General features: G+C 36.5%; 1 long non-coding RNA gene across 1 annotated transcript; it reads right to left on the reverse strand.

Moving 5' to 3' along the window:
• Window positions 1-1,880: 1,880 nt before the first annotated feature.
• Window positions 1,881-7,344, reverse strand: LOC113983826. Its single transcript, XR_003539244.2, has 4 exons — window positions 7,205-7,344; window positions 5,794-5,963; window positions 4,802-4,879; window positions 1,881-2,203 (listed from the first exon to the last, which is right to left on the reverse strand). It is a non-coding gene; the product is annotated as an uncharacterized LOC113983826 (long non-coding RNA).
• Window positions 7,345-10,064: the final 2,720 nt, after the last annotated feature.

Below are 10,064 nucleotides of genomic sequence, written 5' to 3' on the forward strand. Positions count from 1 at the left end.
GCAGCACCTTGTTTCTACATCTGCTGTGAAGTTCTCGTGTCTGATTTGTTTTTCTTTTTCTATAGGCTAACTGAGGTTTTTAATTGGAACTAATATGAACTTTCACAAGGTTCACATCATACTTGTTTTATTGAATTTCAAAATTTTTGGTTATGGAAAAAAATCCTTTTCCTCATGGTTTTATCTGAAATAGGGAGAGAAGTTGAAAAACACCATAAAAGCATTCTTTACTTCTGTCCTCAGAATTGTAGCAGACCATGAATCTTCTATGATAGAAATAAATCTGATCTGATAGAGATCAGATTCTATTTAAACACAATATATAATGAAGTATAATATTAGGAGCTCAAGCAAATATATAAAATCAGTTAAAAACTGTAGTCACTATATATGAATTTTAAATAATTTTTACCATAAAATAGAGGACAATCAATTAACAGCACTGTTTTAGTCAATACTGCAGATGTTTCTTTTAGTACTAGTAAATAGTTTTGAGGTGTGAGGTTTTTTGAAGAACCCAGAATTTAAGGAGTTTTTATTATTTTACTATAGTAATTAAGAAAATGAAATATCAGTTCAAAGAAAAAAATAGTGCTTTTATTTGTTGCTTTGTTTCGGTGGGCCATTTTTTTTTTAGCAGAACACTGTGACTATGAAAATAGGACTCCATACATTTATCCCAGCATTAAATTTTTTCTTTTTTTATGAAAATATATATAGATAAATAAAGAGAAGATGCAAAGACCTTAAAGAGGATTTTAAAACTCTATTTCTGTTTTCCCAGAGTTCTAAAGGACATTATAGTCTCATTAATTTTTTCTTTATTTTTTTTTTCTTGAGACTTTGAAGCCACATTTCTTTGTTACAACTGTCAGCTGTATTTTTCTTGCAGAATGGATGATAAGTGACACCTTATTGCTCTGTGGTCAGTGCTGCTGCCAAAAGACATTCGGATGGGGAGAGAAGCCACATATTTGAAATATTTTTTTTCTGCTGGATTTTTTTTGTCTTAATCCTGCCCCCACCACCACCACCCCCAAAAGAAAAAACAAATCACTGAAATACCATATATTCTAGTCATGCTGCTTTGGCATGTCTAATGTCAAAATTGCTGTTCATTTCAGAAAGAGCAAGGCTCTGTTATGGTGCAATTCCAACCTATATAGGGAGAAATGAAGGAAAGATGGAGGTAAGAGAAGAACCAGATATTATAGCTCCACACCCACAGGAGATTCTATTTATGTTTTTCTACTTCAGGCTCAGAGAAACAGAGAGAAGGTGTATTTGATAGATTAAATATATTTCAGTAATCCTGAACAGCCTTTTAAAATTTATTTATTCTGACTTTCAGTTAAAGAGTCTTCATGTGTGTGCTTTTCTGTGTGTATGCTTTAGAGTTAGGATTGAAAAAAACCCAATCCTCTCCCCTCTATTTTTTATTGAATGACATTTATTAGGGACATATACCTTAAGAAAAGGCTTACTTGAGCCTCTTGGATTCATTTAAAATATAAACCTTTAAAAATGGCATTTAGTTCTTCTCCAGATATGTCTTGTCTTCTTAAAATTTTATTCTTGTATGATCTACAAAAATACCTGGGGTTTTTTTGTAATATATTTTCTTCTCTTGGCTTTGATAATATGTGATGCAAATAAAGCAATTTCTGCTGACATTATCTAGGTTAGAAAACTGTGAATTTTCTCAAAACACATTGCACTCTCCCTTATGTCTAACAGGCTCCATATGTTGATGTTCTCAGGGCTGACTGGGGAAAAAAGCGCTTCCTTTTCTGCAAAAAGACTGAGTTTTGGAGAAAAAGTAATTCCTCCAGTAATTCCTTCTCTGTTTCAATGGCAAAGTATAAAAGAGTGATCTAGGATATGAGAAACCAAGGCTCGTTTATTTGGCCTGCAGATGCAGTTTCCTCTTTAAGCTGTTGTTTTAAGAATCTTTTGGGGCAAGGCACCTGACACTGCAGATGGATTTGGAGCCGAGGCAGTCTAAGAATTCACTGTGCCTGAAAAGGCACGAGCCTCGCTCTTGCCCATCCCTTCCCCATCGCTGGCACTGCTGGTTGCCTGGCCCATTCCTGCACCTCTCAAGGTGCCAACCAGAACCAAACTGCTTTTCCTTTGTTCACCTGTCTGCTGATTCAGCAAAACACACTGCCTTGCCAAGAGAGTGGCTGAGTCGCAGAGATAACTGAAGGAAAAGAGAAACACACGTGGGGTGAGTCAGATTTACTGAGCTGTTTATGGAGAGCCATGCCTGCCTTCTATACTGCTGGTTAGTGTTTTCTTCCCACCCCCCCCAACAGGTAAGATGAGCATATTCAGATTCCACCTGTGCCTGTTTTAAGACCCAGCTTAACCCTGTATCACAAGGCTGCTCTCTGGTAAGTTTGTTCTCTCTCATTTTCATATAGAAAAAAATATAGTTCTATTTTCTCCCATGGGAATGTTTCTATAAAGAAAAAAACAAAACCAAAACGAACTGGAATATTTTTTTGTTTGCTGTTGGTTTAGATCACCATTCTTTTTTTGGCCAAATCACCACGGAACAGGGACTAGCTACAGACAAAGTTGTGTTACTGGTCTGGGGAAAGGTGGATGTATCTGCTCAGTGCTTTGTGCAATATTCAAAGAACTAGCTCTTGTCATGATCTCTTTTACTTTGCATTTATAGGATTCACTATAAATACTGCCTGAATATCAGAATCACTTCTGTATTTGGTGGCTTATCACTTGCTTTTGGAAAATTCTGGTTTATGAACCTGCACATTCCCTAATGAGTTGTATTATGAGTGGAAAGATCTATTGACGGGAACACTATAAAATATTGTGCCTGTTCTTGCAAAAGTCACTATACCTATGATAAACACTGCAATTCTGCTTTTTTAACAATGGTACTTGAGAAATATCACAAATCCTTGTGTGAGTGCATATACACTGTGGTAATATTATGTTCTTTTTTATTTTAATATATCTCTTGATTGAACTCTGCTCCTGAATTCTACCTGAAGACTTTTCGTCTCTCTTATAATAAGATAGAGGAGGTTGGGCTTGAGCAAGAAAGAAGTTGGACAGCCATCTTATTTTGATTGTCAAAAGTAATGTAATTAACACTGGGTAAATGGTTTTTGTGCTTTTGTTTGTGTGCTTTAGTACACAGTAAGTAATTGCACCTGACAAAGAGAGAAAGTACAATTGCAGATCTCATGCACATATAACCTACAGTAAACATTTATCACACAGAACATTTAAAGTTTTGCTGTACTGGTAACAGTGATTTGTAATGCTTTTTATTCTCTCCCTTAAAAAGAACAAAAAAAAACCCAACTTGGTTTGTTTTTTATTGCAGTATGAACTAAAAAAGATCTTGTTTCCTCTGGAGACCGTGAGAAGCTGCATATCATTGCAGGAGGGAATTGTTTTTACATACCAATCCCTTGGTTAGGATATATAATACACCATTTTACCTAAATCCAGGAGTTGCTAATACTTCTTATATTGCAACAACTGAGATCATCTGTCACTGGTTTATTACCAGATCTGTGAATCACTGGACCGCAGCTGTAGCTTACAATATCACTTTTCAGTGATTAACAGGTCTTACAGCAAGCTTTTTCATTGCATTTTACAAAACCTGTGGGTTGCTGTAGAAATTATTGCCTGTTGAGGCAGTACATATTTGAGCATTACAGAGAGTGCGAAGAATATCAGCTACTAGATGTTCACTTTTTCAGCATTCTGAAAATAAACCTCACTTCTTCATCAGTGTACCATGTCAAGGAATCCTATTACATTAAGTTTGATAAATAAACAGCATTAAAGATTGCACTGCCTGTGTAACAGGCTTGTTTGACAGTGAAAGATTTTAAAATGCCTACTTCATACAGAAAAAAAATGAATACAAGCCCATTTTATGTGCCAAATGACAAACTATAATGATTAATAGACCTATTTAAATGAATAATTGTCCTATATACTATGCCAGCTTATGTTGTACAATAGCTGTATATGCAGCAGCTGGTAAACCTCTTCTAGAGATGTAAAATATGAGAATTGGTAAAGATAACAAATAACAGCTGAGCCAGGCCAAGCTAAGACTAAGCCTTCACTGCATTTCCAATGACCTCAGTGGAATCCAGAGAACTTAATTGGCATCTCCAGGTTTCATACACTCTTCCCCTAACTTTATTTCCAAATCTTCCATGAATCACTCTACTATACAATATCATGTTTCAAAGATCTAAATTAATCCCAGTGAAAAAAATGTATAGCCAAATTTTCTTTGTTCTACGTAAGATCAGTGATCTGATTCTATTTTTGCTTAATCAAGGAGTAATCAACATGGCCAGCATGGTTGTAACAGAGTTGGAGTTCGCAATACACACTTTCTTTCCTATTTCACTCTCCACTTCTCCAGCACTGAGACAGGAATTGCTCACTTACTGGGGAGGTGACTGTCACAGGGCAGGAGGGGTCATCAGTGAGCAGTGACATAGCAAACAGGTCTGTGTTTAGCCAGGTTTGGTCAGAGAGAACTCAGCACAGCCACGTGCAGGCAGGTGTCTGCAAAACTCTTCAGTTTTGCACTGTAGGTCTCTCCATCCTCAGTTACAACACGTGTTCTACCTGATGCATTTTATAGAATGGCTACAGAACTTCCCAAAGGTTCTTTAGTATTTTCGTTGGGATTTTATTAAGTTTGTTGGTTTTCTCTCACAAATTTGGTCTGACAAAAAGCTATATTTTATATATATATATATATTTGCTGTATTTTAAAAACAAAGCTTACATGGCTCAGGCCTTTTCTGAAGGGACATTTGTGACTGACCAGATTGTGAAGAAGCACCGTCTCTACTCAGCTGTTCACCTAGAGCAGAATCAAGCAAGGTCATAGTCAGTATAATTGTTATGTTCTTCCTTTGCCTGGTCTACAGCCAAAGCTCCAGAATCCTTGACCCTTTCACCCAACCCTTATAGGTGTGACCCATTTCAGTGAGCCAGGGCTCCTCTGGCATCACACATCTCTTCTAGGAGTTACAGCCCAGGCATTCAGAAAGTGCTGAATTGTGATTTTGTCCCATGACTTCAGGACTTGTATCAGTGTCCTCTTGGGTTGTTTTCCTTCTTACCAGTGAGAATCTATAATGTATGGTGGGCTGTTTATCGTTTGCATGCCTTACTGTCTCTGAGAAGTTTTAAGTATGTGAAAAAATAATTTGGTACCCCGATAAAAGTTTACCTTTGAGCTTTTGTAGCCTCTGAGGGAGCTCAGCAGACTGTCGTGCCTTGTTTTTGTGAGACTGTCTTTTGTGTAGGTTGAAGTGGCCATGTTTTAGTGACTCACTGTTAGATAATCTTACGAAACTATTTCCATAACCCAGTCAGGTCATTGGAACTTTTAACTTATTGTTTACTTACTTCATTTGAAATTGTAGCTGATTTTAAAACTTTTCTTTTAAAATCTTTTTCAATGTGCTTTTTTTTTTCCCCAATGCATCTTTTCTTCCTTTTAAAATTACATTCTTTGAGGATCAGCTACCACTGATAATTTTCCCTATTTGGAAGAATTGTTTGGGCTTTTTTTCTTCCCCTTACTAACTTGGAAGCAGAGGTCTGCACTTCCAGGTCAAAACTTTAGTGAACTGAGGTTGTAGGTCTTGAATTTGTAGTTGTTTGTGGAGAGTATTATACAGGCTTAGCTGCATGCATTAACCCAAACTTAGTTTATGCGACATCGGTGTCCCCCAGCGTGAGACCAGTATGTTAAGAGAAGTATAATACCTTTTGGGATGTTTCTGTATCAGCGCTGGGAGGTGTGGGGGGTCAGCCTTGGCTAACAGCCAGCCACTCACTCGTCCTATGGGGTGGTGGTCAAAACACGGTGGGAAAGCTCAGGAGTTAAGACAGGAGATGGTTTGCCAACTACTGTTGTTGGGCAAAACAAACTCACCCTGGGGAAAAATCAGTTTTTTGTAATTTAAAATAGATTGCATAGTAAGAATGAAAAATACAGATCTTAAAACACCTTTCCTCCATATCTTTTCCTTCACTCCTTCACCTAGTCTCCTCTACCCCCACCCCAAGATTAAAGTTTATTTACTTACATATAAGTCTTTTAAGCATATAAAATAGGGTGCCTTTTTTTTGTGACTACAGTGATTTTTACTAGAGAGACTTCAATGGAATTTAGTAGCACATGAAGCTTATCACAGAGAAATGTTAGTAGATACAGGTTCTAACCCTCCCTCAATAATTGCAAAACTGGTACTATTTCACTTCATATGTTGCAAGCTATTGGATTGTTTTAATAATTAATTGCTTTCTACATTGTTTGAGTTAGAGAGAAAGTGAGACTGAGTTTATAATGTTATGAGACTCTCCTTGGAATCCATGCCAAAGTCTGTACTCTTACTATTACAGAACTACAGAAACAGGTAGTAGAATCTGAGCCTCTGAACTGTGTAAAAGGAACAAGTAAATCTTTTTAAATGCATGTCTATTTTAAATTCACTAATGAAATCAATGTTTTCTTAGGGCTTAACTCAAAATCCATGAAATTGATGTGAGGATTTCCAGGTTTAGGTTAAGGTCACAATCATACAGTTGTGATAAGCAACCCCCAAATAACCCTGTTATGTTCTTGGTTTCACTTGTATAAAGTAAAACTGTCATAAGTACATTTAGTATCTCTAAAAATACTTTCAAAGGCAACTTGCTGAGAAGGGCTGTAAAACCTAATGCAAAGAGAAAAAGAATAACAGTAAATGGCCAGTGAGCCTGCAATGCCCTTACAGAATATCTTTTCTATCGTTCAAAAGCACCTTTTCATTCTTTGAGGCCTTCTGGCAACAACAACAAAGACAACTAGAAAATAATCTTCAGGTAACTTGTCCCTGAGGCAATACAGAGTGCTGTCTGCAGAAAGAAATGAAATAGCTTTCTTAAAATGTTTTGTTTCAAAAACATACTTATAACTCGTAAGTGCGTGGACCAGCACACACAGTGTACTGCAAACAGCACAGGCTCTTTCATCCATCTTGATGCTATTGCCCTTTCAGGTTTGCAAGGATTGATGAGATAGTGATATCACAGCCCATCCAAGCCTTTCCTGTAGATTTGTAAACCTGCTGAAAACATACACTTTCATTCAGAGGCAGAGCTAAACTTCCTCCTGCTTCTTTCCTACACTCACCTTTTCCTTCTGTCTAGTTTTATTTCATTTTAGCAAATTTTAGTGTGACATAGGGAAGCTGGTCTTTCTTCTATCCACAAAGTGCATCGTTTTCATGTTTGTGCTGGTTTTTTGTCCCTTCTGAAAAACAAAACACTGAAGGATTTCCTGATTCAGTGAATGGAAGTGTGGAAATCTATATTGTGGGTTCACAAGAGGCATAATACAAAGGTTACCATAATAAAGATGTATATGAGGTTGTAAGGGCTTCTCTTTCTCGGCGTTATTTGCTCTGGTTGCATTATATCAGAGTAGGGAAAAAGAATGCCCACATTTTGCATTAGGTTGTATTGTGCACTTAAGTAGAACGTGTGTTATTTTAGCAGACATGTAGAAAGCAATACTGTTTTTCAGTGCTTGTAAAGGACATGTAATTTTTTTTCTTAGACTCTTGCCATTTAATTTCAAGTACCATTCTCTTTGCTGAGGTGTGTCTAAAATGGCACTAGAAGATTTTATAGTTACTGTTTTACAGAGAAAATTTTGCTGATTTTGAATGTGCAATGAGTTTCAGTGTAATATGCAACTTTTCCTAAATGTGGGCTCTCAGGGTAAAGAAGGTTCTTCTGATGTGGTGAACCTGGTCAAAGGATGGCAGCACTAATTTTCTGGTCCCCTCAGGTTGTTTTTACATTTAACAGCGATTCCAACTTAGTTCACGATTCTAACCTGATTTAAGATAATTAATTAAAAAAAAATAGAATTGGAAGTGCCACACTTATGAAACTTGACAGATGCAGGCAAACAGTTCTATTGCATAATGGCATAAGCTTATTTTTTATATCAGTTTTCAGAGTTAGAATTACCATTTGGTACTATCTGATGACCTTCTAAGGGTTTCCTGATCTGTCATGAACCTGTAGTAGCTATCTATAATTTTTATATGGAGATGGAGTTGTTGAAAAAATATCAATTTACATTCAGTCAGGCCTGGAGAGGAAAAAAGAGTCCCTAGTCTCCTCATACCCTGTAGTTTACCTGTTAGTTGATGGTTGTGGACTCATAAAAGACAAAGGGATGGACAATTCTCTTGCTTTTTTCAAGGAGTGTGATGTTATTTGATGAGAATTGGAGTAGAAAATTAAAAAAAGGTCATGCAAAAAAGCAAAAAAAAAATCAGAACATGCATTAAAAGACATGTTTCTAGGAATCAGACTGGTAACAGTGTGATTAAAATGATGAAGGTCTGTGGTTTGCGGCAGTTTCCTTTTTATTAAACTAAAATGCAAATTTTTCAATTAGTGGGAAGAAAATGCAGAAAGGAGTTGGTAGTTCAGTCTATAAACTGAAACTTTTCAAGGTTGTGTCCAGGTATTCAAATCAATGCTTACAACAGATACAGCATGCAGCCTAGCAAAAATCAATAACATTAATAGATCATGTTACTGAAAGTTATGTGAATGCCAATTAAGTAAATAAATGAACACAATGAGATGTTGCCAATGAGAGATCTTGAGAGGAAATAAAAATGGCTGAGATGGGAGAATGTCGGTTATAGGAAAAAGGCAAGAATTCAGTCACAAAGACAATGTCACACTGATTAATAATCAAGGCACACTTGGATAAAGAACATAGCAGAGAGGACTACAAATCTGCAGCCAAATCCAGTTTGCTGCAAAAGATATCTTCAGGAGTTAATTTATGCAGATGATTTATACTTGATTTCTTAAAGGACATGAAGTATTAAAAATTATTTACAGGATGGCTATGACCTAGATTGTCATTGTGGAGAATGATAAGCAAAAAAAGTATTAATCTAGGAAGAAGGACATTTCACTCTGGCAAAAATACATACAATGCACAAGAGGTTCAGTTTAAAATATATCCCTGTGATGTTTCTGAGGGAAGTGGAAAAGGAGTGCTTGAAACTCGAACACCTCTGCCTTTGCTCCCTGCTAGATTCACTTTGTTATCTAGAGATAGCATCTGTTTTGGCTGCATCTTAGCCAGAGATATTCTAGGCTCTGCATCACCTGAGCACTTGTCAGGTGGAAAATGTCTCTGCCTGCTATATTAGTATTTCTGTTTGAATTTTTCTGACCATCATAATCCTTCTCTTAGTTTTTATGGTTCTACCTTCTGAATGCAGTTCCACAGATCTGTAGTGTAAAATCAGACGTGTGTGACTGAGCACTTCGTGTTTTCCGAATCCTTTTTCTCTCTTTCTTTTTTCCTTTTGGCATCTTTATTCCCTCTCTATTTAGTGGAGGCTTTATTTCTTGTGTGTTTGACCCAGATTCAGCAACATAAGCAAATGTAATTCAGATCAATTACATTTTCCCCTTTCCTGTGGAGATGATTTTTTACCCATTTTTTCAGTGGTGACCAGTGGGTTAGGAGAGATTTTGCAGAGAAAGTTCAATAAGGTCTTACTACTTTAAACTAAAGAGACCTTTCTAATGAGCTGGCACCAGAAAATTTGCTATGTCGAACAGCTTTCTCCATTCACTGAACAAAATCTTGTCATTCAAATGTAAAACATAAAGTAGAACCTGGAATTTTGGAGTACCTGAACAACTTACAAAAGAGTATTTGGGAAATGCTGCTTTGCAATCCAGTCGCTTCTTAATTTTCTCACTAAAGTCTTTTGTTACTTGCTAAGTGTAGTATTTTTAGTTCACCTCTGGACCTATTCTCAAGTACAGTTTGTGTAATGTAAATATAAGTTATCAAAAGTACTTTGTTTTTGCTACTGTGATATAAGCTATACCTCTTACTCTTCTAACTTGTGTGAATTTTAACCAAATGTTGTAAAAAGGCCATGAAAAATACTTGACTTTGAGACCATATCAAATAAACCTATTTCAGTGTCCTGGTTTTC

The sequence above is a fragment of the Pipra filicauda genome, unplaced genomic scaffold, assembly GCF_003945595.2.
Source record: "Pipra filicauda isolate LSUMZ 115617 unplaced genomic scaffold, ASM394559v2 scaffold76_size2844353_pilon, whole genome shotgun sequence".
Classification (NCBI taxonomy): domain Eukaryota; kingdom Metazoa; phylum Chordata; class Aves; order Passeriformes; family Pipridae; genus Pipra; species Pipra filicauda.